The 26,287-nt window shown below is 39.3% G+C and overlaps 2 non-coding genes across 2 annotated transcripts; one reads left to right on the top strand and one right to left on the bottom strand.

Annotated features, from left to right (window-relative positions):
* Positions 1–2,459: 2,459 nt before the first annotated feature.
* LOC148571808 (small nucleolar RNA R71) lies at positions 2,460–2,567 on the bottom strand. Its single transcript, XR_015908173.1, has one exon. It is a non-coding gene; the product is annotated as a small nucleolar RNA R71 (small nucleolar RNA).
* Positions 2,568–11,858: 9,291 nt separating this feature from the next.
* LOC148571807 (small nucleolar RNA R71) lies at positions 11,859–11,962 on the top strand. Its single transcript, XR_015908009.1, has one exon. It is a non-coding gene; the product is annotated as a small nucleolar RNA R71 (small nucleolar RNA).
* Positions 11,963–26,287: the final 14,325 nt, after the last annotated feature.

Below are 26,287 nucleotides of genomic sequence, written 5' to 3'. Positions count from 1 at the left end.
TAAGGTTTATTACTTGGACGACCCAGTACACTTGCTGGTTAGTTGAACGGAGTTGTGTCCACACATAGTAAAGAGCCATAATAATGATTCCATACAATAACAAAGAGTACTACATTAATGTGATCACAACTTCGTCCACCAAGTTTTTGGCGCCGTTGCCGGGGACTGTTCGAGTATGGACAACTGACGGTTCATCTTGTTGCTCAGATTAGGTAACTTTCTTTTTGTTTTCTTTTCAAAAATTTTTCAAAAATATTTCTAAAATTTTCTCATCTGTTTTCAAAAAAAAAAAAAAAAAATTTGTTTTCAAAAATAAATTATTCTATGGCTTCAGAATTTTTAAGAATGAATTCTAGCGTTTCATGAAGCATGTTGAAGCCTGGCTGGCTGTAAAGCCATGTCTCAATCCTTATACCCAAGAGAAGAGCTTCTTTATCTTTCTTAGCCAATTGGCTGTTGAATGTAAGGAATGTCAGGTGTGTCATGTCTGAGTTATATACTAAAGCTTGGCTGGCTATTAAGCCATGCCTGACCCTTTGATTGGAGCTTTAGAGCATAAGATACCTGGAATTCATATTGAAAATTTTGGAATCCTTATTTTTCTTTTCCAAAATAGTTTTTCGAAAAATATAAAATAAAAATCCAAAAAAAAATTAGAAAATCAAAAAAATCAAAAATATTTTGTGTTTCTTGTTTGAGTCTTGAGTCATATCATAAGTTTGGTGTCACTTGCATATGCATCTTGCATTTTTTCGAAAATATCATGCATTCATAGTGTTCTTCATGATCTTCAAGTTGTTCTTGGTAAGTCTTCTTGTTTGATCTTGATGATTTTTTGTTTTGTTTCTTTTCATGTTTTTCATATGCATTCTTGAATTCTTAGTGTCTAAGCATTAAAGAATTCTAAGTTTGGTGTCTTGCATGTTTTCTTTGCATTAAAAATTTTTCAAAAATGTGTTCTTGATGTTCATCATGATCTTCAAAGTATTCTTGGTGTTCATCTTGACATTCATAGCATTCTTGCATACATCACATGTTTTGATCTAAAAATTTCATGCATTGCATAATTTTCATATTTTTCATAAAAATTTCAAAAATAAAAAAAAATATCTTTCCCTTTTTCTCTCATCAAATTCGAAAATTTGAGTTGACTTTTTCAAAAAATTTTAAAATCAAGTTGTTTCTTATGAGTCAAATCAAATTTTCAATTTGAAAATCTTATCTTTTTCAAAATCTTTTTCAAAAATCAAATCTTTTTCAAAATTCTTAGTTATTTTCGAAAATTCCAAAAATATTTTTCAAAAATCTTTTTCTTATTTTTTTTTCAAATTTTCGAAAATAACAAACAATTAATGTTTTGATTCAAAAAATTTCAAGTTTGTTACTTGCTTGTTAAGAAAGATTCAAACTTTAAGTTCTAGAATCATATCTTGTGATTTCTTGTGAATCAAGCCATTAATTGAGATTTTAAAAATCAAATCTTTTGCAAAATTAGTTTCTAAAAATATCTTCCTATCTTATCTTTTTCAAAAATATCTTTTCAAAATATCTTTTCTAACTTCCTAACTTCTTATCTTTTCAAAATTTGTTTCAACTAACTAACTAACTTTTTATTTGTTTCTTAACTTTTTCAAAACTACCTAACTAACTCTCTCTCTCTCATTTTCGAAAATATCTTCCCCCTTTTTCAAAATTTCTTTTTAATTTATTAATTATTTTAATTTTTAAATCTTAATTTTCGAAAATTACTAACATTTTTCAAAAACTATTTTCAAAAATCACTAACTCTTTTTCAAAAATTATTTTCGAAAATTCTCTTCTCTCTCATCTCCTTCTATTTTTTTTATTCATCTACTAACATCTCTCCCTCATTCAAAAAAAAAAAAAAAAAGAAAAAAAAAGGGGATCTCTATTATTATTATTTTTCTGTGCCTTCTTCTTTGTCATATGAGCAGGAGCAAGGACAAGAATATTCTTGTTGAAGCAGATCCAGAACCTAAAAGGACTCTGAATTACAACTAACCAGTAAGCACCTGTTAGGAATTTTCAAACAAGAAGAGGAGATGGCAGCCGAAAATAATAATAATGCAAGGAGGATGCTTGGTGACTTTACTGCACCTAATTCCAACTTACATGGAAGAAGCATCTCCATTCCTGCCATTGGAGCAAACAAATTTGAGCTGAAACCTCAATTAGTTTCTCTGATGCAGCAGAACTGCAAGTTTCATGGACTTCCATCTGAAGATCCTTTTCAGTTCTTAACTGAATTCTTGCAGATATGTGATACTGTTAAGACTAATGGAGTAGATCCTGAAGTCTACAGGCTCATGCTTTTTCCTTTTGCTGTAAGAGACAGAGCTAGATTATGGTTGGATTCTCAACCCAAAGACAGCCTGAACTCTTGGGATAAGCTGGTCACGGCTTTCTTAGCCAAGTACTTTCCTCCTCAAAAGCTGAGCAAGCTTAGAGCTGATGTTCAAACCTTCAGACAGAAAGAAGGTGAATCCCTCTATGAAGCTTGGGAAAGATACAAACAGTTGACCAAAAAGTGTCCTTCTGACATGCTTTCAGAATGGACCATCCTGGATATATTCTATGATGGTTTATCTGAGCTATCAAAGATGTCACTGGACACCTCTGCAGGTGGATCCATTCATCTAAAGAAAACGCCTGCAGAAGCTCAAGAACTCATTGACATGGTTGCTAATAACCAGTTCATGTACACTTCTGAAAGGAATCCTGTGACTAATGGGACGCCTATGAAGAAGGGAGTTCTTGAGGTTGATACTCTGAATGCCATATTGGCTCAGAATAAAATATTGACTCAGCAAGTCAATATGATCTCTCAGAGTCGGCATGAAATGCAAGCTGCATCCAACAGTACTCAAGAGGCATCTTCTGAAGAAGAAGCCTATGATCCTGAGAACCCTGCAATAGCAGAGGTAAATTACTTAGGTGAACCTTATGGAAACACCTATAACTCAACATGGAGAAATCATCCAAATTTCTCATGGAAGGATCAAAAGCCCCAACAAGGCTTTAACAATGGTGGAAGAAACAGGTTTAACAATAATAAACCTTTTCCATCATCCACTCAGCAACAGACAGAGAACTCTGAACAAAATACTTCTAATTTAGCAAATCTAGTCTCTGATCTATCTAAAGCCACTGTAAGTTTCATGAATGAAACAAGGTCTTCCATTAGAAATCTGGAAGCACAAGTGGGCCAGCTGAGTAAAAGGATCACTGAAATCCCTCCTAGTACTCTCCCAAGCAATACAGAAGAGAATCCAAAAGGAGAGTGCAAGGCCATTGACATAAGCGCCATGGCCGAACCTGTGAGGAGAGGAGAGGACGTGAATCCCAAGGAGGAAGACCTCCTGGGACGTCCAGTGGTCAATAAGGAGCTTCCCTCTGGGGAACCAAAGGACTCTGAGGCTCATCTAGAGATCATAGAGATTCCATTGAACCTCCTTATACCCTTCATGAGCTCTGATGAGTATTCCTCTTCAGAAGAGAATGAGGATGTTACTGAAGAGCAAACTGCCAAGTTTCTTGGTGCAATCATGAAACTGAATGCCAAATTATTTGGCATTGATACTTGGGAAGTTGATCCTCCCTTGTTCATCAATGAACTAAGTGATCTGGATCAACTGACATTGCCTCAGAAGAGACAGGATCCTGGAAAGTTCATAATACCCTGTACCATAGGCACTATGATCTTTAAGGCCCTATGTGACCTTGGTTCAGGAATAAACCTCATGCCCCTCTCTGTAATAGAGAAACTGGGAATCTATGGGGTGCAAGCTGCTAAAATCTCACTGGAGATGGCAGACAGCTCAAGAAAATAGGCTTATGGACAAGTAGAAGATGTATTAATAAAGGTTGAGGGCCTTTACATACCTACTGATTTCATAGTCCTGGATACTGGAAAGGAAGAGGATGAATCCATCATCCTAGGAAGACCTTTTCTAGCCACAGCAAGAGCTGTGATTGATGTTGACAGAGGTGAAATATTCCTTCAATGGAATGAGAACTCCCTTGTGTTTAAAACTCAAGGATCTCCCTCTGCAACCATGGAGAGGAAGCTTGAAAAGCTTCTCTCAAAGCAGAGTCAACCAGAGCCCCCATAGTCAAACTCTAAGTTTGGTGTTGGGAGGCCACAACCAAACTCTAAGTTTGGTGTTGAACTCCCATATCCAAACTATAAGTTTGGTGTTGGAGAGTTTCAACAAAGCTCTGCACATCTGTGAGGCTCCATGAGAGCCCACTGTCAAGCTATTGACATTAAAGAAGCGCTTGTTGGGAGGCAACCCAATGTTTATCTAATTCTTATTTTTATTGTTTTTCATGTTTTCTTAGGTTCATGATCATGTGGAGTCACAAAATAAATAGAAAAATTGAAAACGGAATCAAAAACAGCAGAAGAAAAAGCACACCCTGGAGGAGCATCTGTCTGGCGTTCAAACGCCAGAACAGAGCATAGTTCTGACGCTGAACGCCCAGAATGGGAGCATCCTGGCGCTGAACGCCCAGAACAAGCATGGTTTTGGCGTTCAACACCAGAAATGGCAGCAAAGGGGCGTTGAACGCCCAAAATGGGCACCAACCTGGTGCTGAACGCCCAGAGTTGTGTGCAAGGGCATTTTGCATGCCTAAATTGGTGCAGGGATGTAAATGCCTTGACACCTCAAGATCTGTGGACCTCACAGGATCACCTCAGGATCTGTGGACCCCACAGGATCCCCACCTACCTTCACTCACTCTCTTCTCTCTTCTCAATCATCCTCTATTCCCAATAAACACTCATCCCTTCTGTCTTCCATTTACCACTCACACCCATACAACCACTACCTTCAATCTCACCCTTATGGCCGAACACACACTCCCATCCATCTCCTCCATATCTTCTTCTTATTCTTCAGTCTTTCTTCTTTTGCTCGAGGGCGAGCAACATTCTAAGTTTGGTGTGGTAAAAGCATAGCTTTTTGTTTTTTCCATAACCATTGATGGCACCTAAGGCTAGAGAAACCTCTAGAAAGAGGAAAGGGAAGACAAAAGCTTCCATCAAGGGTCTATAGCTCAGTGGTAGAACATTTGACTGCAAATCAAGAGATCCCTGAGATACCTCAGGGGATACATTTTCTTCCACACAATTATTGGAAGCAACTAAGGGTGGAACATCAAGAGCACTCCATCATCCTTCATGAAATCAGAGAAGATCTAAAAACAATGAAGGAGGAGCAGCAAAGACAAGGAAGAGACATAGAAGAGCTCAAAGGACATCACCAAGGTGGACTCATTCCTTGTTCTTACTTTCTCTGTTTTTTTCGTTTTCTATGTGCTTATCTGTGTTTGTGTCTTCATTACATGATCATTAGTAGTCAGTAACTATGTCTTAAAGTTATAAATGTCCTATGAATCTATCACCTCTCTTAAATGAAAAATGTTTTAATTCAAAAGAACAAGAAATACATGAGTTTCGAATTTATCCTTGAACTTAGTTTAATTATATTGATGTGGTGACAATGCTTCTTGTTTTCTGAATGTATGCTTGAACAGTGCATATATCTTTTGAAGTTGTTGTTTAAGAATGTTAAATATGTTGGCTCTTGAAAGAATGATGACTATGAGACATGTTATTTGATAATCTGAAAAATCATAAAAATGATTCTTGAAGCAAGAAAAAGCAGCAAAGAACAAAGCTTGCAGAAAAAAAAAAAAAAATAGGCGAAAAAAAAAAAGAAAAAGAAAAAAGCAAGCAGAAAAAGCCAATAACCCTTAAAACCAAAAGGCAAGGGCAAATAAAAAGGATCCCAAGGCTTTGAGCATCAGTTGATAGGAGGGCCTAAAGGAATAAAATCCTGGTCTAAGCGGCTAAACCAAGCTGTCCCTAATCATGTGCTTGTGGCGTGTAGGTGTCAAGTGAAAACTTGAGACTGAGCGGTTAAAGTCAAGGTCCAAAGCAAAAACAAAGAGTGTGCTTAAGAACCATGGACACCTCTAATTGGGGACTTTAGCAAAGCTGAGTCACAATCTGAAAAGGTTCACCCAATTATGTGTCTGTGGCATTTATGTATCCGGTGGTAATACTGGAAAACAAAGTGCTTAGGGCCACGGCCAAGACTCATAAAGAAGCTGTGTTCAAGAATCATCATACTGAACTAGGAGAATCAATAACACTATCTGAACTCTGAGTTCTTATAGATGCCAATCATTCTGAACCTCAATGGATAAAGTGAGATGCCAAAACTATTCAAGAGGCAAAAAGCTATAAGTCCCGCTCATTTGATTGGAGCTATGTTTCATTGATAGTTTGGAATTTATAGTATATTCTATTCTTTTTATCCTATTTTGATTCTCAGTTGCTTGGGGACAAGCAACAATTTAAGTTTGGTGTTGTGATGAGCGGATAATTTATACGCTTTTTGGCATTGTTTTTAGTATGTTTTTAGTAGAATCTGGTTACTTTTAGGGATGTTTTTAATAGATTTTGTGTTAAATTCACATTTCTGGACTTTACTATGAGTTTGTGTGTTTTTCTGTGATTTCAGGTATTTTCTGGCTGAAATTGAGGGACTTGAGCAGAAATCAGATTCAGAGGTTGAAAAAGGACTGCTGATGCTGTTGGATTCTGACCTCCCTGCACTCAAAGTGGATTTTCTGGAGCTACAGAACTCGAAATGGCGCGCTTCCAATTGCGTTGGAAAGTAGACATCCAGGGCTTTCCATCAATATATAATAGTCTATACTTTGGCCAAGAATTAATGACGTAAACTGGCGTTCAACGCCAGCCTTCTGCCCAAATCTGGCGTCCAGCGCCAGAAAAGGATCCAAAACCAGAGTTGAACGCCTAAACTGGCACAGAAACTGGCGTTCAACTCCACAAATGGCCTCTGCACGTGCAACACTTAAGCTCAGCCCAAACACACACCAAGTGGGCCCCGGAAGTGGATTTATACATCAAATACTTACTCATGTAAACCCTAGTAGCTAATTTATTATAAATAGGACCTCTTACTATTGTATTAGGCATCCTGGATTGTATTCTGATCCTGTGATCTCGTTTAGGGGGCTGGCCATCTCGGCCATGCCTGGACCTTCACTTATGTATTTTCATACGGTAGAGTTTCTACACTCCATAGATTAAGGTGTGGAGCTCTGCTGTTCCTCAAAGATTAATGCAAGTACTACTGTTTTCTATTCAATTCTTCTTATTTCGCTTCTAAGATATCCATTCGCACCCAAGAACGTGATGAAGGTGATGATTATGTGTGACGCTCATCATCTTTCCCCCTTATGAACGCGTGCTGATGCCAAAGCATCTTAGGCTAGTTTCACTAGTATTTTTCTGTTAGTTTTAGTGGTTTTATGCATTTTCTTGAGCTTAAAGTAACCAAGAATGGTTAAAAGAAGAACAAAGCAATGAACCATCCAAACAGTATGATTTTGATGCAAATTCCATGAGTTTTTAGTTATATTACTTGAATACTATGAATGGAAGATTTCTCATGAAATTTTGCAAGACTTTGATGCAATTGTTTGGATGATTTCAGGGAAGAAGAGGCTAAGCAAGGAAGCAACAAAATCAATAAAGGAAGCTTGAATATCACATGTGGAGTTTAAGTTCCAGTTTAAGCCTAAACTGGAGCTTAAACGCCAGAATCATGAAGGCTAAGAAATGCTGGAATTGAAGTTTAACCTCCAGTTTAACCTTAAACTGGAGGTTAAACGCCAGAAGTGAGAAGGATACCAAGGGGGGCAGTTCCACGTTTAACCTCCAGTTTAACCTTAAACTGGAGGTTAAACGCCAGAAGTGGGAAGTGCACCAGGGAGCCATTCCACGTTTAAGCTCCAGTTTGACCTTAAACTAGAGCTTAAACGTGTTCGACCAAGAACTCTCCTCCAGGGCTGCCTTTCCCCCCTTCCACGTTTAAGCTCCAGTTTAACCTTAAACTGGAGCTTAAACGTGTTCGACACCTCCAGGGCTACCTTTCTCAGCTTCCACGTTTAAGCTCCAGTTTAACCTTAAACTGGAGCTTAAACGTGTTCGACCTCCAGGATGGCTTCCTCCTCTTCCACGTTTAAGCTCCAGTTTAACCTTAAACTTAATACTTGCTTGTCCCTAAGCAAGTCCTGAGTTATTTGAGAAGAAAGTATGAAACAGAAAGCAATTACATTGGCTATATTAGCAAGCATTTGAAGTTCATCAGAAGGGTTTTATGCAGAAAGTTGCAGCATCACTTTTTCATACTTATCAGGTAAGATTATCACTTTTTCATTGCATCTATCAAACACTGCTATGGCCTCTTGTTATTCTTATGTCCTTGGCACTTTCCTCTTCTTTGTTTTTCTTTTCTTTTTCTTAGAGCTTCTTTGCTCCTTGTTTGCTTAGTGTCATGTGTTGCACAAGCCTTTGGCATTTTCTTTTTCTTATCAGTGCACTACACATATCCACTTCAAGCATTTTAGTTCACATTTCTTCTTGAGACATTGGTGCCCAGCACCTCTTTGTGTGACTAAATGTTTTGTATTTAGGTTGCTCTTGATAATGGACTTTTGGTTGATAATCCCGGATTAGTTAACCCAAGTTACCAAGTGTTGAAACACTCCTCAGAACCTATTCATCCAAGCATATCCTTAATACATAAACACCACAGGCATTTGTCTCAGAAGTTCAAACCATTGGTGCCTAGCTTATTTTCTCAATTTTTTTTGCTTTTTGGTTGCCTTTTTTCAGTGGCTTTTTCTTCTTCTTTTTCTTTCTTTTTCATGGCCAAAGACATTTATTCATCAAGATCCATAGACAGTTTTCAATTTCTACATAAAAAATGATAATTCTACACTCTATGTCCAGTGATCTGACTTAAACAATCAAGCATGCATACCACCACTTAATTCTACTTGAATTGTCACTAATTGAGCCAAGTTACTTTTGTTCAAACTTTTCTTTTATTTTTGGAAACAGAACAAGCATGGCAAGCACTTGTTTAAGAAGGTGAAGTTATATCCAAACATCTAGGCATTCACTTTATTCAAAGCAATAAACAGACACTCATACTAAAAACTTCTCATTCCAGAAAGATTCAACATTCACAGTTTAAACCAGAACAAGCATGCTTTTGTTTGCCCTTTTTAAAGAATTATCACGGAACAATACCACCTTGTGAAATTCCTTGTTTTCTCTTTGTTGCCAAGAAACAATTTGCTTTCTCCTTCTTTTCCTAATTGTTGCTTCATGCTTTAAGATCCTTGTTTCCTTTCCTACAAAGAGTGATGAAGTTGCTTGCTTCTCAAGCACTTGAGTGGTTAGCTCAACTATGTGTGGGTACGTATCTGAGTCTTAAGTTGGTGTGTGAACACCAAACTTAGTCTCCCACTTACTTCTCTGTTCTTTGGATCCTTGAGTTCTCTTTGGAATGAAGTTGCTGCTAAGGGTTTTAAGCATTTCTGTGACTTCTTAGAATTGTTGTTTCTTTCACATAATTCAAAGGTTGTTGTGTTCAGTTGATCTTTATGGTGGAACACCAAACTTAGAGTCACACATTCCCCTTTGAATTATTGATCTACGAATCCATTGTTTGGTGTGAAACACCAAACTTATTTCTTTGCAATGCACAGAACTACTTCACCCTTTTTATTGAAACAAATAAAAGAAACAGCAAAAGGTATTACCTCAGGTTGGGTTGCCTCCCAACAAGCGCTTCTTTAACGTCACTAGCTTGACGGTTGTCCCTTGTTAGGGTGGATTGTAGTGCTTGACGTCTTCTCCTCTCACTATGAAAACGTCCCCACTTGATTCATTCATGACCTCTAAATGTTCCATAGAAAGAACTTTCCTGATTGTGAACACTTGAGGGAGCTGGGAAGGAATGGTTTTGAGGCCAGGTGGGATTGGCAGATAATGACTTGATATCACGTTATCTCCCGGAGAAAACCCTTCAGTGGGAATTTTCCTGTTTCTCCACCCTCTTGGCAATCTCCCTATCACTCTTCCCTTTCTCTTGAGGATTTCTTCATTGACCCTTATGTCAGGAGGATCCTTCTGATCTGTTTCCATTGATTCTTGTGGCTTTAACTCTTGCAACTCTTGTTTGCCTTCCAAGGACTGTTTTAGAGTTTCAGCTGCTGGATTACTTTCCTCCAAACACAGATGGCTACTATCATCCTTAGGCTTTTCAGGTTTTGGTTCAGGCTCAGATGCAGGTTTGAAAACTTTGAAAATGAGCTGTTCATCATGTATTCTCAGAATTAGCTCTCCTTGTTCTACATCTATGAGCGCTCTAGTAGTGGCTAGAAATGGTCTGCCCAGAATGATAGGGTGTAAGTAGCTTTCCTCCATGTCCACAATGACAAAGTCTGTGGGGAAGTAATAATCCCCCACTTTCACCAGCACATTTTCAACTACCCCTTCAGCTTGCTTCTGAGTTTTGTCAGCCAGTTGTATGATTACATCAGTGGATCTCACCTCATTCAGTTGTAGCCTCTTCATAAGAGTTAGAGGCATCACATTTATGCTAGCTCCTAGATCACAGAATCCTCTGTCAATTTTTGTTTCCCCTATGATGCAAGGGATATGAAAACTTCCTGGGTCCGTTTTCTTAGAGAGTGTGTCCTTCTTGATGAGAGCACTGCATTCTTTGTTCATTGTTACCGTTTGTCCTCCCTTCAAAACTCTTTTCTTGCTTAACAATTCCTTTAAATACTTGATGTGTGTAGGCATTTGATGGAGAATCTCAAGAAAGGGAATATTGACATGGAGAGAGTTAAATGTCTCTAAAAACCTTGAATAGGTTTTCCCTTTTTCACCTCCTCCTAACCTCTGAGGAAATGGTGCTTTTGGTTGGTATATTTCCAGCATGCCTTTTTGCAGTTCCTTGGCTTGCTCAGTTCCACTTTCCTGCTTAACTTCTTCCACACCTTCCTTCAAGATTTCTGGCTCCTGCTCTGAGGGCCTGATTCCTTCTTCTTCTGAAACTTCCTTCAATATGGTGATGGCCTTGCATTCTTCCCATCTCACTCTCTTTTGTTCCCCTTTAGGATTCTTTTCTGTGTCACTAGGGAACACTGCAGTTGATTTGACGGCCTGTTGAGATAGCTCTCCTACTTGAGACTCCATCCTCTTGAGTTTTTCACCATGGTTTCTTAAGGTAGCTCTCACATCATCCCTGAAGCTTTTCAATTCGGTTATGTCTTGACTCATGGTTGCCATCATTCCTTCTATCCGGTTTAATTGATCTTGAAATTGTTGGTTCGGATTAAGTTGGGTAGGTTGATTATTTTGGCTATGATATGATGGTTGGGGGTAAGTGTTTTGTGTGGCTTGGTATGATCTTTGGTTGGAGTTTTGGTATGTGGAATTGTTATGTTGGTTGTGGTTGTAAGGTTTGTGGTTTTGTGGTTGGGTTTGTTGGTTCCCCCACCCAAAGTTTGGGTGATTTTTCCATCCTGGGTTGTAAGTGTTGGAGTGTGGATCATATGATTGCCTTTGTTGGTTTCCCACATAGTTGGCCTCTTCCCAATCACCTCCTTCAATGCTTACTTCCTCTTGATCTTGTGTGTGTATTGCAGCCACTTGCTTTGTTTCTAATTGCCTGGTAAGCTCTGCTAGTTGCTTGGCAAACACCTTGTTTTGGGCTAGAATTGTATCAACATGGTTCAGCTCCATGACTCCCTTAGTGTTGTGCCTTTCTGATGCATAGTAGTACTCATTCTCAGCCACTGTCTCAATCACTTCAATGGCCTCTTCCACAGTCTTTTTCCTGTTCAATGAACCTCCTGATGAATGGTCTACAGCCTTCCTTGATTCATAAGAGAGTCCATCATAGAAAATATGCAATTGCACCCAATCATGGAACATGTCTGGTGGGCATTTCCTTGTCAAATCCTTGAATCTCTCCCATGCCTCGTAGAGAGTTTCACCATCTTGTTGTCTAAAAGTTTGAACCTCAGATCGAAGCCTATTGACCTTTTGTGGGGGGTAGAAACGTGCCAGAAACTTGCTTTCCACCTCATCCCATGTTGTTAGACTCCCCCTTGGGAATGATTCCAGCCACTTAGCTGCTTTGTCCCTAAGTGAGAATGGGAACAAAAGCAGTTTATAGGCATCTTCCTGGACTCCATTGGACTTCACAGTGTCACAAATTCTCAGGAATTTTGTGAGATGTTGGTTGGGATCTTCATTAGCACTTCCACCAAATGAACAATGATTCTCCACAAGTGATATTAGCTGTGGTTTGAGCTCGAAATTGTTGGCCTGAATGGGTGGTTTCTGGATGCTGCTACCACAATTCCCAGAGGTTGGGTTTATGTATGAACTAAGAACCCTCCTCTCAGGAATGGCATTGTTTCCATCAGCTCTCTCATGGTTGTGAACTTTTCTATCCATGTTGAGATCTAAAGCTTCCTCAAAATTGTCCTCAGATTCTCCTTCAGATTCCTCTTCTCCCACTACTCTCTTCCCTCTTGCTTCCCTTCTAAGTCTATGAAGGGTCCTCTCTGGTTCGGTATATGGAGGAGTTGATGTCTCTCCTCTCCTACCTGTCATACAAGAACACAGCACAGGCAACAAACAAGTGAAATACTCTTGGTTAATGGAAGAGTATGGTTAGAGCAATTGAGGAATTAATTCGAACAGTTAGTGAGTCAGTGAGTTAGTTGCTTGAATTTAAAGGCATAAAGAAAGAAAGCATGTAACCGAGTGCAGAAATTAAAATTCAACAAATAACTTGTACTGAATTATTCAAAACAGAAAAAAAATGCTCAATCTAGTTAACTTCCAATTTGAGAATTGTCAATCGAAAACTAAATCCCCGGCAACGGCGCCATAAACTTGACGCGCATAAACTAGTTATGCTACGATTTAGGAAATTGCACGATCGGCAAAATTCCTTCCGGCAAGTGCACCGGTTATCGTCAAGTAAAAACTCACAATAGAGTGAGGTCGAATCCCACAAGGATTGGTTGAGTGAGCAATTCGGATTAGAAGTGTGTTCTAGTTGAGCGGAATCAAGATTGAGATGAGAATTGCGGAATGTAAAATTGGCGGGAAAAGTAAATGACAAGAAATTGAAATGGCGGAATCTTAAATTGCATGAATTAAAGAGCAGAAACTAAATTGCTGAAATTAAAAGGGAATGGGGGTGATTGCATGAATTGAGTTGCAGAATGTAAAGAGAAGATGGAAATCAGAATTGGGGGATTCATTGGGTTATAGGAGATATTGAGATCTCCGAATCAAAACATGTTTATCTCTTCCTCAAGCAATGCGTTCATTGAATTTTGCTTGGCAATCTTATATGATTGGATCCCAATCCCTTGGCTCACCAATTCTCTCTAAAAATGAACAAATTCCCAATCCCTTGGTTTAAATGTTCATAAGAAGAGATGATGCTCGATCACTGATTATACCACACAGTTTCATGAACCACAATTTGGTAGGATTACATGTCACAATATCCATCCAAACCCCAATCCAATTCACTGTGAGAAAGCTTCTCTAGCATGAATCCTCCATTCCTTTCCCAAGGTTCCGAAGGATTCCAATTATGGGTAGTTTCTTTCCCAAGACAACTACCCAATGGAATTAGATCGAGAAGCTTTCTAACAAAATTCAAGAGAAAAGATTGAAGAAGAAGATAAACTATTATTGATTCATTGAATTACAATAGAGCTCCCTAACCCAATGAAAGGGGGTTTAGTGAGTCATAGCTCTGAATTCAATTACAAAGATATGAAAACTAGCTAAAAGTGAAGGTAAAAGTCCTGGCTAACTTAAATTCTATCCTATTTATACACTTTCTATATTGAGCTTCTGTTGTGTTTCTTGGGCTTTGAGGCCTCTCCCTGCTTTCCTTTTGCTTTGGATTTATGATCCATAATCTTGATGAGGCTGCTGATCCAAATTCTGTAACATTCATTGAGCCATCTTAGTGATAATCAAATAATAATACATGACTCAACAAATTGAAATTTCAGACTCATCAATTCTTCAAGCCCAATCCCATAAACCATGATATTCAATTGGGTTTCATGCCAGAGTAAGTTTAAGTTAATGTTTGTGCTCAATGACTAACTTAAACCGCAATATTTTTGGCCCAGAAACCTTTTCCAAGAGTGGCGTTTAAGTTGCAGTTTAAGCTTAAACTGCAGCTTAAACGCCAGACACTTCCAGTGAAGCCTTTTGTAGAAGCACGTTTAAGCTTCAGTTTAAGGTTAAACTGAAGCTTAAACGTGGAAATGGAAGAAGGCAGCCCTGGAGAGTCATGTAGTCGAACACGTTTAAGCTTCAGTTTAAGGTTAAACTGAAGCTTAAACGTGGAGATAGGAAGGGCAGCCCTGGAGGTCGAACACGTTTAAGCTCCAGTTTAAGGTTAAACTGGAGCTTAAACGTGGAAGAGGAGGAAGCCATCCTAGAGCTTAAACGTGTTCGACCTCCAGGATGGCTTCCTCCTCTTCCACGTTTAAGCTCCAGTTTAACCTTAAACTGGAGCTTAAACGTGTTCGACCTCCAGGGCTGCCCTTCCTATCTCCACGTTTAAGCTTCAGTTTAACCTTAAACTGAAGCTTAAATGTGTTCGACTACATGACTCTCCAGGGCTGCCTTCTTCCATTTCCACGTTTAAGCTTCAGTTTAACCTTAAACTGAAGCTTAAACGTGCTTCTACAAAAGGCTTCACTGGAAGTGTCTGGCGTTTAAGCTGCAGTTTAAGCTTAAACTGCAACTTAAACGCCACTCTTGGAAAAGGTTTCTGGGCCAAAAATATTGCGGTTTAAGTTAGTCATTGAGCACAAACATTAACTTAAACTTACTCTGGCATGAAACCCAATTGAATATCATGGTTTATGGGATTGGGCCTGAAGAATTGATGAGTCTGAAATTTCAATTTGTTGAGTCATGTATTATTATTTGATTATCACTAAGATGGCTCAATGAATGTTACAGAATTTGGATCAGCAGCCTCATCAAGATTATGGATCATAAACCCAAAGCAAAAGGAAAGCAGGGAGAGGCCTCAAAGCCCAAGAAACACAACAGAAGCTCAATATAGAAAGTGTATAAATAGGATAGAATTTAAGTTAGCCAGGACTTTTACCTTCACTTTTAGCTAGTTTTCATATCTTTGTAATTGAATTCAGAGCTATGACTCACTAAACCCCCTTTCATTGGGTTAGGGAGCTCTATTGTAATTCAATGAATCAATAATAATTTATCTTCTTCTTCAATCTTTTCTCTTGAATTTTGTTAGAAAGCTTCTCGATCTAATTCCATTGGGTAGTTGTCTTGGGAAAGAAACTACCCATAATTGGAATCCTTCGGAACCTTGGAAGGAATGGAGGATTCATGCTAGAGAAGCTTTCTCACAGTGAATTGGATTGGGGTTTGGATGGATATTGTGACATGTAATCCTACCAAATTGTGGTTCATGAAACTGTGTGGTATAATCAGTGATCGAGCATCATCTCTTCTTATGAACATTTAAACCAAGGGATTAGGAATTTGTTCATTTTTAGAGAGAATTGGTGAGCCAAGGGATTGGGATCCAATCATATAAGATTGCCAAGCAAAATTCAATGAACACATTGCTTGAGGAAGAGATAAACATGTTTTGATTCGGAGATCTCAATATCTCCTATAACCCAATGAATCCCCCAATTCTGATTTCCATCTTCTCTTTACATTCTGCAACTCAATTCATGCAATCACCCCCATTCCCTTTTAATTTCAGCAATTTAGTTTCTGCTCTTTAATTCATGCAATTTAAGATTCCGCCATTTCAATTTCTTGTCATTTACTTTTCCCGCCAATTTTACATTCCGCAATTCTCATCTCAATCTTGATTCCGCTCAACTAGAACACACTTCTAATCCGAATTGCTCACTCAACCAATCCTTGTGGGATTCGACCTCACTCTATTGTGAGTTTTTACTTGACGATAACCGGTGCACTTGCCGGAAGGAATTTTGCCGATCGTGCAATTTCCTAAATCGTAGCATAACTAGTTTATGCGCATCACGTGCCTGACAAACACTTCTGTTCTACATGAATTAAGCTAGAATGAATATCTCTTAGATCTCCTAACCAGAATCTTCGTGGCGTACGCTAGAATGATGGCGGCATTCAAGAGAATCCGGAAGGTCTAAACCTTGTCTGTGGTATTCTGAGTAGGATTCAATGATTGAATGACTGTGACGAGCTTCAAACTCGCGATTGTTGGGCGTTAGTGACAGACGCAAAAGGAGGGTGAATCCTATTCCAGCATGATCGAGAACCGACAGATGAATAGCCGTGCCGTGACAGGGTGCGTGAGCATATGATTCACTGAGAGTAGGGGATGTACCCACTGACAACGGTGATGCCCTTGCATACAGCTAGCCATGGAAAGGAGTAAGACTGATTGGATGAAGATAGCAGGAAAGCAGAGGTTCAGAGGAACGAAAAGCATCTCCATTCGCTTATCTGAAATTCCTGCCAATGAATCTACATAAGTATCTCTATCCCTTTTATTGTTTATTTTAATCTAATAAAGTATCATGTTTAAATCCGCCTGACTGAGATTTGCAAGGTGACCATAGCTTGCTTCAAGCCAACAATCTCTGTGGGATCGACCCTTACTCACGTAAGGTTTATTACTTGGACGACCCAGTACACTTGCTGGTTAGTTGAACGGAGTTGTGTCCACACATAGTAAAGAGCCATAATAATGATTCCATACAATAACAAAGAGTACTACATTAATGTGATCACAACTTCGTCCACCAACAAGATAAACCATAAAATAGTGGTTTATCAAGGAGTAATGGAGGTGGTTGGTGGAGGTTATTTGGGGAAGAGAGTTATGAAAATGTGTGAAGAGGAGAGAAGAAGTGGTGGGGATCCTATGGGGTCCACAGATCCTGTGGGCCAAGGACTTAACATCCCTGCTCCAATTAAGTGTGTAAAACGCCCTTGCTGTACAATCATGGCGTTTAACACCAGACTGCTGCTTGTTTCTGGGGTTAAATGCCTAAATGTAGCCTGTTTCTGGCGTTTAACGCCAGGTAGATGCTTGTTTCTGGCGTTTAAACGCCAGAATGCTCCTCCTCCAGGGTGTGCTATTTTTAATGCTGTTTTTCGTTCTGTTTTTGATTTTTCAGTAGTTTTTGTGACTCCACATGATCATCAACCTAATAAAACATGAAATAATAAAAAAATATAAAATAGATATAATTAAATAACATTGGGTTGCCTCCCAACAAGCGCTTCTTTAATGTCAGTAGCTTGACAGTGAGCTCTCATGGAGTCTCACATATGTTCAGAGCATTGTTGGGACCTCCCAACACCAAACTTAGAGTTTGACTGTGGGGGCTTTGGTTGACTCTGCAGTGAGAGAAGCTTTTCATGCTTCCTCTCCATGGTTACAGAAGGAGATCCTTGAGTTTTAAACACAAGGTTGTCCTCATTCAGTTGAAGGACTAACTCTCCTCTGTCCACATCAATCACAGCTCTTGCTGTGGCTAGGAAAGGTCTTCCAAGGATGATGGATTTATCCTCATCCTTCCCAGTGTCTAGGATTATGAAATCAGCAGGGATGTAAAGGCCTTCAACCTTTACTAACACGTCCATAAGCCTGTTTTCTTGAGTTTTCTGCCATCTCTAATGAGATTCTGGCAGCTTGCACCTCAAAGATCCCAAGTTTCTCCATTACAGAGAGTGGCATTAAGTTTATTCCTGACCCCAGTGAAAGAACTGTAGATTGATGGTTTAGAAGTTATAGTAAACTCTCGTTGCAAGTATAGTTACTAAACTAAGCAATCAACCTTTCTTACAAACGTTTTGGTTGTCACAAGTAACAAACCCCTAAATAAATTGATAACTGAAGTATTTAAACCTCGGGTCGTCTTCTCAAGGAACTGCAGGGAAGTATGTTCTTATTATTGGTTATGAAGATTGTAAATTGGGGTTTTTAAGATGAGGAACAAGTAATTTAAATTGCAATTGAAATAAGTAAAAGACTGTAAAGTAAATAAATAACTGTGAAATAAACTTTTGGCAAGGTATGAGAAATTAGAAGTCCTATCCTAGTTATCCTTATCAATGATGATGAAGATTGAATCTTAATTCCACTCAGTTAGTCTTTACTTAAAGTAAAGAAAGGTCAAGTGACTAATTAGTTTGATCTTCAAATCCTAGTTAATCCTTAAGGAAAGATTGGGATTATTGAAGTCCAATTCAATTAACAAAGATAACAATTATCAATCATGTTAAGTTTGATAACTCCTGAGTTACTGATTTCTTAACCAAGACCAAAAGGGAAAAAGTAAATCTACTGGAATAAAAATGTTTTCAGATTGGAAGCAACAGTAATAAAAGAAAGCAATAATAAACTGAAATACCTCAAATAACATGAATTCAAAGAATAATCTGTAACATAGATGAATTCATAGACTAAATTGAGAAGATAAATAAAAAGGAATGTTGAACCTGATAAAAGAGATAATCCTGAAAGCGAATAAAATCCTAAATCTAAATCCTAATCCTAAAGAGAGAGGAGAGAACCTCTCCCTCAAAACTACATCTAAATCATCAATAGTGACTAATTGGAGACTCTCCTCTGAATGGATGCATTCCCCCACTTCATAACCTTTGATCTGTGCCTTCTGGACTTGGATTTGGGCCAAAAAGGGCTTCAGAAATTGCTGGGGGCATTTTCTATAATTTCTGGTGCATGGCCTCTGTCACGCGCCCGCGTGGGTCACGCGGTCGCGTCAATTGGAGTTTTTCTTGTCACGCGGTCACTTCAGTCAGGCGTCCGCGTCATATGTGTTTCACTTAAGGCGCGCGGTCGCGTTGATGCGGGGAAAACTTGTCTCTCAACAAATCTTCCTTCGGCAAGTGTACCGAAGTTGTCGTCAAGTAAAAACTCACAATAGAGTGAGGTCGAATCCCACAGGGATTGATTGATCAAGCAACTTTAATTAGAAGAATGTTCTAGTTAAGCGAATCCAGAAATTGGGTTGAGAGTTGCAGAAAATAAAATGGCGGGAATGTAAATAACAGAAAAGAAAATGCTAGAATTAAATGAATGGAAGTATATGACTGAAAATAAATTGCAGAGTTATAAATGGGAATGGGGGATTTGCTCATAAAAGTAAATCGCAGAAATTAAAGAGAATGGGTAAGATTAGAGATGGGGAGTTCATTGGGCTTAGGAGATGTTGCAATTCTCCGGATCAAGTTCATTTTCTTCTCTTCCTCAATCAATGCACTCATTGATCTCCTTGGCAATCTTAAGTGATTGAATTACAATTCCTTGCAATTCAATCTCTCAAATCTTGATCAATAGCCAATTCCTTGGTCAATTGCTCATGAGAAGAGATGAAGTATGGTCACTGATTATACCACATGCATTTCCCAAACCAAGTATTGAGAGGGTTACAGTCACATACCCATCCAAACCCAATTTGGTCCAGCATGAGAAAGCATTTCTAGCTTGATCTCTTCATTCCTTTTTGATGAGCGGATATTTTATACGCTTTTTGGGGATAATTTCATATAGTTTTTAGGATGTTTTAGTTAGTTTTTAGTCTATTCCTAGTAGTTTTTAGGAAAAATTCATATTTCTGGACTTTACTATGAGTTGTGTGTTTTTCTGTAATTTCAGGTATTTTTCTGGCTGAAATTGAAGGAGCTGAGCAAAAATCTGATTCAGGCTGAAAAAGGACTGCTGATGCTGTTGGATTCTGACCTCCCTGCACTCAAAGTGGATTTTCTGGAGCTACAGAACTCGAAATGGCGCGCTTCCAATTGCGTTGGAAAGTAGACATCCAGGGCTTTCCAGAAATATATAATAGTCCATACTTTGCACAAGAATAGACGACGTAAACTGGCGTTCAACGCCAGTCCTCTGCCCAATTCTGGCGTCCAGCGCCAGAAAAGGATAAAAAACTGGAGTTGAACGCCCAAACTGGCACAAAAACTGGCGTTCAACTCCACAAATGGCCTCTGCACGTGAATTGCTTAAAGTCTCAGCCCCAGCACACACCAAGTGGGCCCCAGCACACCAAATGGGCCCCAGAAGTGGATCTCTGCATCATCTATCATAGTCCACTCATATTTTGTAACCCTAGGCTACTGGTTTAGTATTTAAACAACTTTTAGAGACTTATTTTGTATCTCATGACATTTCAGATCTAAATTTTGTATTCTCTGACGGCATGAGTCTCTAAACCCCATTGTTGGGGGTGAGGAGCTCTGCTGTGTCTCAATGAATTAATGCAAGTATTTCTGTCTTTCTATTCAAACACGCTTGTTCCCATCTAAGATGTTCATTCGCGCTTAATTGTGATGATGGTGATGAGCTGTGACACTCATCACCTTCCTCAACCCATGAACACGTGCCTGACAACCACCTCCGTTCTATATCCGATTGAATGAGTGTCTCTTAGATTCCTTAATCAGAATCTCCGTGGTATAAGCTAGAACTGATGGCGGCATTCATGAGAATCCGGAAAGTCTAAGCCTTGTCTGTGGCATTCCGAGTAGGATTCAAGGATTGAATGACTGTGACGAGCTTCAAACTCCTGAAGGCTGGGCGTTAGTGACAGACGCAAAAGGATAGTAAATCCTATTCCAACCGGATCGAGAACCAACCGGTGATTAGCCGTGCTGTGACAGAGCGCGTGAGCATAGTTTCACTGGAAGGACGGAAGGTAGCCATTGACAACGGTGATCCACCAACACACAGCTTGCCATAGGGGGACGTGCGTGCGTGAACAAGAAGACAGAGGAAAGCAGAGATTCAGAAGACAAAGCATCTCCAAAACTCCAACATATTCTCCATTACTGCACAACAAGTAAATTTTAATTTATGCTCTACTGGTTATTCACAATTCAATTGATAAACAAAATTGACTTCCTGACTAAGATTTACAAGATAACCATAGATTGCTTCAAACCAACAATCTCCGTGGGATTCGACCCTTACTCACGTAAGGTATTACTTGGACGACCCAGTGCACTTGCTGGTTAGTGGTACGAGTTGTGAAAAGTGTGATTCGCAATTTGTGCTACCAAGTTTTTGGCGCCGTTGCCGGGGATTGTTCGTGTTTGAACAACTGACGGATTATTTTGTTGCTTAGATTAGGAAAAATCATCTCTTTTTTGGTTTAGAGTCTTTTATTATTTATCCCTTGTTAAAACACTTTAAATTTATAGCTCAGTTAATTAGAACGTGGTGTTTATATTCATGGTAATTGGCTATCATATTTTTTAAAAAAAAAACCTTTTTCAAAAATAATTTTTCTATTAATAAGGTCCCATAACTCATTTGGCTAGAACATTAATTTGATTGGGTTAGAATCTTTTATACTCTTTTTAAAAACCTTCTTTTTCAAAAATAATTTTTCTATTAAATCCTGTGCCAAACTTTAAGTTTGGTGTTTTCTTGTTGATTCCCCTTTGATTTTCGAAAATTTTGGTTTGGTTTTCTAAAAATTTTAAGTTTGGTGTTCTTCCTTCATGTTCTTGTGTTCTTGTGAGTCTTCAAAGTGTTCTTGAGTTTTCTTGTGTCTTGATCTTAAAATTTTTAAGATTGGTGTTCCTTGGTGTTTTCCCTCCAAAATTTTCAAAAACAAGGAGCATTAGATCTAAAAATTTTAAATCTTGTACTATCTTATTGTTTTTCTCTCTCCTCACTAAATTCAAAAATATCTTTTCAAAATATCTTTTCTAACTTCCTATCTTTTCAAAATTTGTTTCAACTAACTAACCAACTTTTTGTTTGTTTCTTAACTTTTTCAAAACTACCTAACTAACTCTCTCTCTCAAAATTTTCGAAAATATCTCCCCTCTTTTTCAAAAATTTCTGTTTTTTTAACTAATTATTTTTAATTTTTTTACGAAAAAAAATTTTTTTTTCAAAATTTAAATTCTTTTTAGTTATTTTATTTTATTTAAGTATTTACTTCTTATAAAATAAAATAAATAAAAAAGATAAATCAGTCCAAGTTATATCCATAGATCCATCATGGACATAAGTGGAAATGAACAGTCCAGGAGGACTCTGGGGTCATATTCTAACCCCTCTACTGCTTCATATGGGAGTAGCATATGCATACCCTCCATTGGAGTTAGTAGCTTTGAGTTGAATTCTCAGCTCATTATCATGGTGCAGCAAAGTTGCCAGTATTCCGGTCTTCCACAGGAAGAACCTACAGAGTTTCTGGCACAATTTTTACAAATTGCTGACACAGTACATGATAAGGAAATAGATCAGGATGTCTACAGACTATTACTGTTTCCATTTGCTGTAAAAGATCAAGCCAAGAGGTGGTTAAATAACCAACCTAAGGCCAGCATAAGAACATGGAAACAGCTGACAGAAAAATTCCTGAATCAATATTTCCCTCCAAAAAGGATGACACAGCTAAGGCTGGACATCCAAGGCTTTAAACAAGGAGATAATGAATCTCTTTATGATGCCTGGGAGAGATAAAGAGAGATGCTACGAAAATGCCCCTCTGAAATGTTTTCAGAGTGGGTTCAGTTAGACATCTTCTACTATGGGCTTGCAGAAGGAGCTCAGATGTCTTTAGATTACTCAGCTGGTGGATCTATCCATATGAGAAAGACAATTGAAGAAGCTCAAGAGCTCATTGATACAGTTGCCAGGAATCAGCATCTGTATCTAAGCAGCAACCTTTCCATGAATGAAGAGGTTAAAACAGTAACTGCTGAATTCAGTACTGTAAAACAAGTTGCTGAATTCAATCAGCAATTAGATTTTCTAACAAAGCAGCTAGCTGAATTCAAAGACAGGTTACAGGAGACAAGGATAGCTAATATACATATGGAAGAACAGTTTAAGCAAACAAAGCAGCAGCTATCAAAGCAAATAGCAGAAGAATGCCAAGCAGTTCAATTAAGAAGTGGGAAAACATTAAATACCCCACCTCAAGGCATCAAAAATTCAAGAAATAAGCAACCCACCAAAGATTCCCCTGAGGACAGTAAGAGCCCAGGGAAAAATAATTCTGGCACTAAAACGCCAGAAAATGGGTGGAAGGCTGGCGCTGAACGCCCAGACCATGCCCAAAACTGGCGTTCAGCGCCAGAAACAAGGCAGGATTGGCGTTCAACGCCAGAAATGGGCAAGAATCTGGCGTTGAACGCCCAACAGGGGCACATTTCTGGCGTTCAGGCGCCAGGAAATGACAGTGAGCTGGCGTCTAACGTCACTCCAGCTTCTGACTCTGGCATTCAATTGCCAGTGAGGGATCAGACACACACAAGTGCTGACAACAACCCCTCTAAAAGGGCTTCTTTAACCACTAAGGTTGAGGAATATAAAGCCAAGATACCTTATCCTCAAAAACTCCGGAAAGAGGAGCAGGATAAGCAATTTGCTCGCTTTGTAGATTATCTAAGGACTCTTGAAATAAAGATTCCATTTGCAGAGGCACTTGAGCAAATACCTTCTTATGCCAAGTTCATGAAAGAGATCTTGAGTCATAAAAAGGAGTGGAGAGAAACAGAAAGAGTTCTCCTCACTGAAGAATGCAGTGCAGTCATTCTGAAAAGCTTTCCTGAAAAGCTTAAAGACCCTGGGAGTTTTCTGATACCATGCATATTAGAAGGTGATTGCACCAAGACAGCTTTATGCGATCTTGGGGCAAGCATCAACCTGATACCTGCATCCACTATCAGGAAGCTTGGATTAACTGAAGAAGTTAAACCAACCCGGATATGTCTCCAACTTGCTGATGGTTCCACTAAATACCCATCAGGCGTGATTGAGGACATGATTGTCAGAGTTGGGCCATTCGCCTTTCCCACTGACTTTGTTGTGCTGGAAATGGAGGAGCACAAGAGTGCTACTCTCATTCTAGGAAGACCCTTCCTAGCAACTGGACGATCCCTCATTGACGTCCAGCAGGGGGAAATAACCCTGAGAGTCAACGATGACGAGTTCAAATTGAACGCTGTCAAAGCCATGCAGCATCCAGACACATCAACAGACTGCATGAAAGTTGACCTTATTGACTCTTTGGTAGAAGAGATCAACATGGCTGAGAGTCTCGAATCAGAGTTGGAAAACATCTTTAAAGATGTTCAGCCTGATTTGGAGGATTCAGGGGACATGAAAGAGCCTCTGAACTTTCTTCTGAAAGAGGAAAAACCTCCTAAACCAGAGCTCAAGCCACTGCCACCATCCTTGAAATATGCATTTCTAGGAGAAGGTGACACTTTTCCAGTGATCATAAGCTCTGCTTTAAATTCACAGGAAGAGGAAGCACTTATTCAAGTGCTAAGGACACACAAGACAGCTCTTGGGTGGTCCATAGGTGATCTTAAGGGCATAAGCCCAGCTAGATGCATGCACAAAATCCTATTGGAGGATAATGCCAAACCAGTGGTTCAACCACAGAGGCGGCTAAATCCAGCCATGAAGGAAGTGGTGCAGAAAGAGGTCACCAAATTACTGGAGGCTAGGATTATTTATCCTATTTCTGACAGCCCCTGGGTGAGCCCTGTTCAAGTCGTCCCAAAAAAGGGAGGCATGACAGTGATTCATAATGAAAAAAATGAACTGGTTCCCACAAGAACAGTTACAGGGTGGCGCATGTGTATTGACTACAGAAGGCTCAATACAGCCACCAGAAAGGATCATTTTCCTTTACCATTCATAGACCAGATGCTAGAGAGACTAGCAGGTCATGATTATTACTGCTTTTTGGATGGCTACTCAGGCTATAACCAGATTGCAGTAGATCCCCAGGATCAAGAGAAAACAGCATTCACATGTCCATCCGGAGTGTTTGCTTATAGAAGGATGCCCTTTGGGCTATGCAATGCACCTGCAACCTTCCAGAGATGCATGCTCTCTATTTTCTCTGATATGGTGGAAAAATTTCTGGAAGTCTTCATGGATGACTTCTCAGTATATGGAGACTCATTCAGCTCCTGTCTTGATCACCTGAAACTTGTTCTGAAAAGATGCCAAGAAACCAACCTAGTTTTAAACTGGGAAAAGTGTCACTTCATGGTGACTGAAGGAATTGTTCTTGGGCATAAAATCTCAAACAAGGGAATAGAGGTAGATCAAGCAAAAATAGAGGTAATTGAAAAATTACCACCACCTGCCAATGTTAAGGCAATCAGAAGCTTTCTGGGGCATGCAGGATTCTATAGGAGGTTTATAAAGGATTTTTCAAAAATCGCAAAACCCCTAAGCAATCTGCTAGCTGCTGACACGCCATTTGTGTTTGACACAGCATGCCTACAGGCGTTTGAAACGCTGAAAGCTAAGCTGGTCATAGCACCAGTCATTTCTGCACCAGACTGGACATTGCCATTTGAGTTAATGTGTGATGCCAGTGATCATGCCATTAGTGCAGTATTGGGACAGAGGCATGACAAGCTTCTGCATGTCATTTATTATGCCAGTCGCATTTTAAATGATGCCCAGAAAAATTACACAACCACAGAAAAGGAATTACTTGCAGTGGTTTACGCCATTGACAAGTTCAGATCCTACTTAGTAGGATCAAAGGTGATTGTGTACACTGACCATGCTGCTCTTAAGTATCTACTCACAAAGCAGGATTCAAAACCCAGGCTCATCAGATGGGTATTGCTTCTGCAAGAGTTTGATATAGAAATAAGAGACAGAAAAGGGACAGAGAACCAAGTAGCTGATCATCTGTCCTGGATAGAGCCAGTGGAAGGGACGTCCCTCCCCTTCCTTGAGATCTCTGAGACATTCCCTGATGAGCATCTATTTGCCATTCAGGAAGCACCATGGTTTGCCGATATTGCAAACTATAAAGCTGCAAGGTTCATACCCAAGGAGTACAATAGAATACAAAAAAAAACTAATTACTGATGTAAAGTACTACTTGTGGGATGAGCCCTATCTCTTTAAGAGATGTGCAGACGGAATTATCCGTAGGTGTGTCCCCAGAGAGGAAGCACAGAGAATTTTATGGCATTGCCATGGATCTCAATATGGAGGTCATTTCGGAGGTGAGTGAACAGCCACCAAGGTCCTCCAATGTGGCTTCTATTGGCCCACACTCTATAAAGATTCCCGAGAGTTTGTACGTAATTGTGACAGTTGCCAAAGAGCTGGTAATCTGCCTCATGGTTACGCCATGCCTCAACAAGGAATCTTGGAAATTGAGTTGTTTGACGTATGGGGAATTGACTTCATGGGACCTTTCCCACCATCATACTCAAACACTTATATTCTGGTGGCAGTTGACTATGTATCAAAATGGGTTGAGGCTATTGCCACACCCACCAATG

The sequence above is a fragment of the Arachis ipaensis genome, chromosome B3, assembly GCF_059453495.1.
Source record: "Arachis ipaensis isolate K30076 ecotype BB chromosome B3, ASM5945349v1, whole genome shotgun sequence".
Classification (NCBI taxonomy): Eukaryota; Viridiplantae; Streptophyta; class Magnoliopsida; order Fabales; family Fabaceae; genus Arachis; species Arachis ipaensis.
Note: the sequence above shows the minus strand (reverse complement) of the source record. Positions and strands in the feature narration are given on the sequence as shown.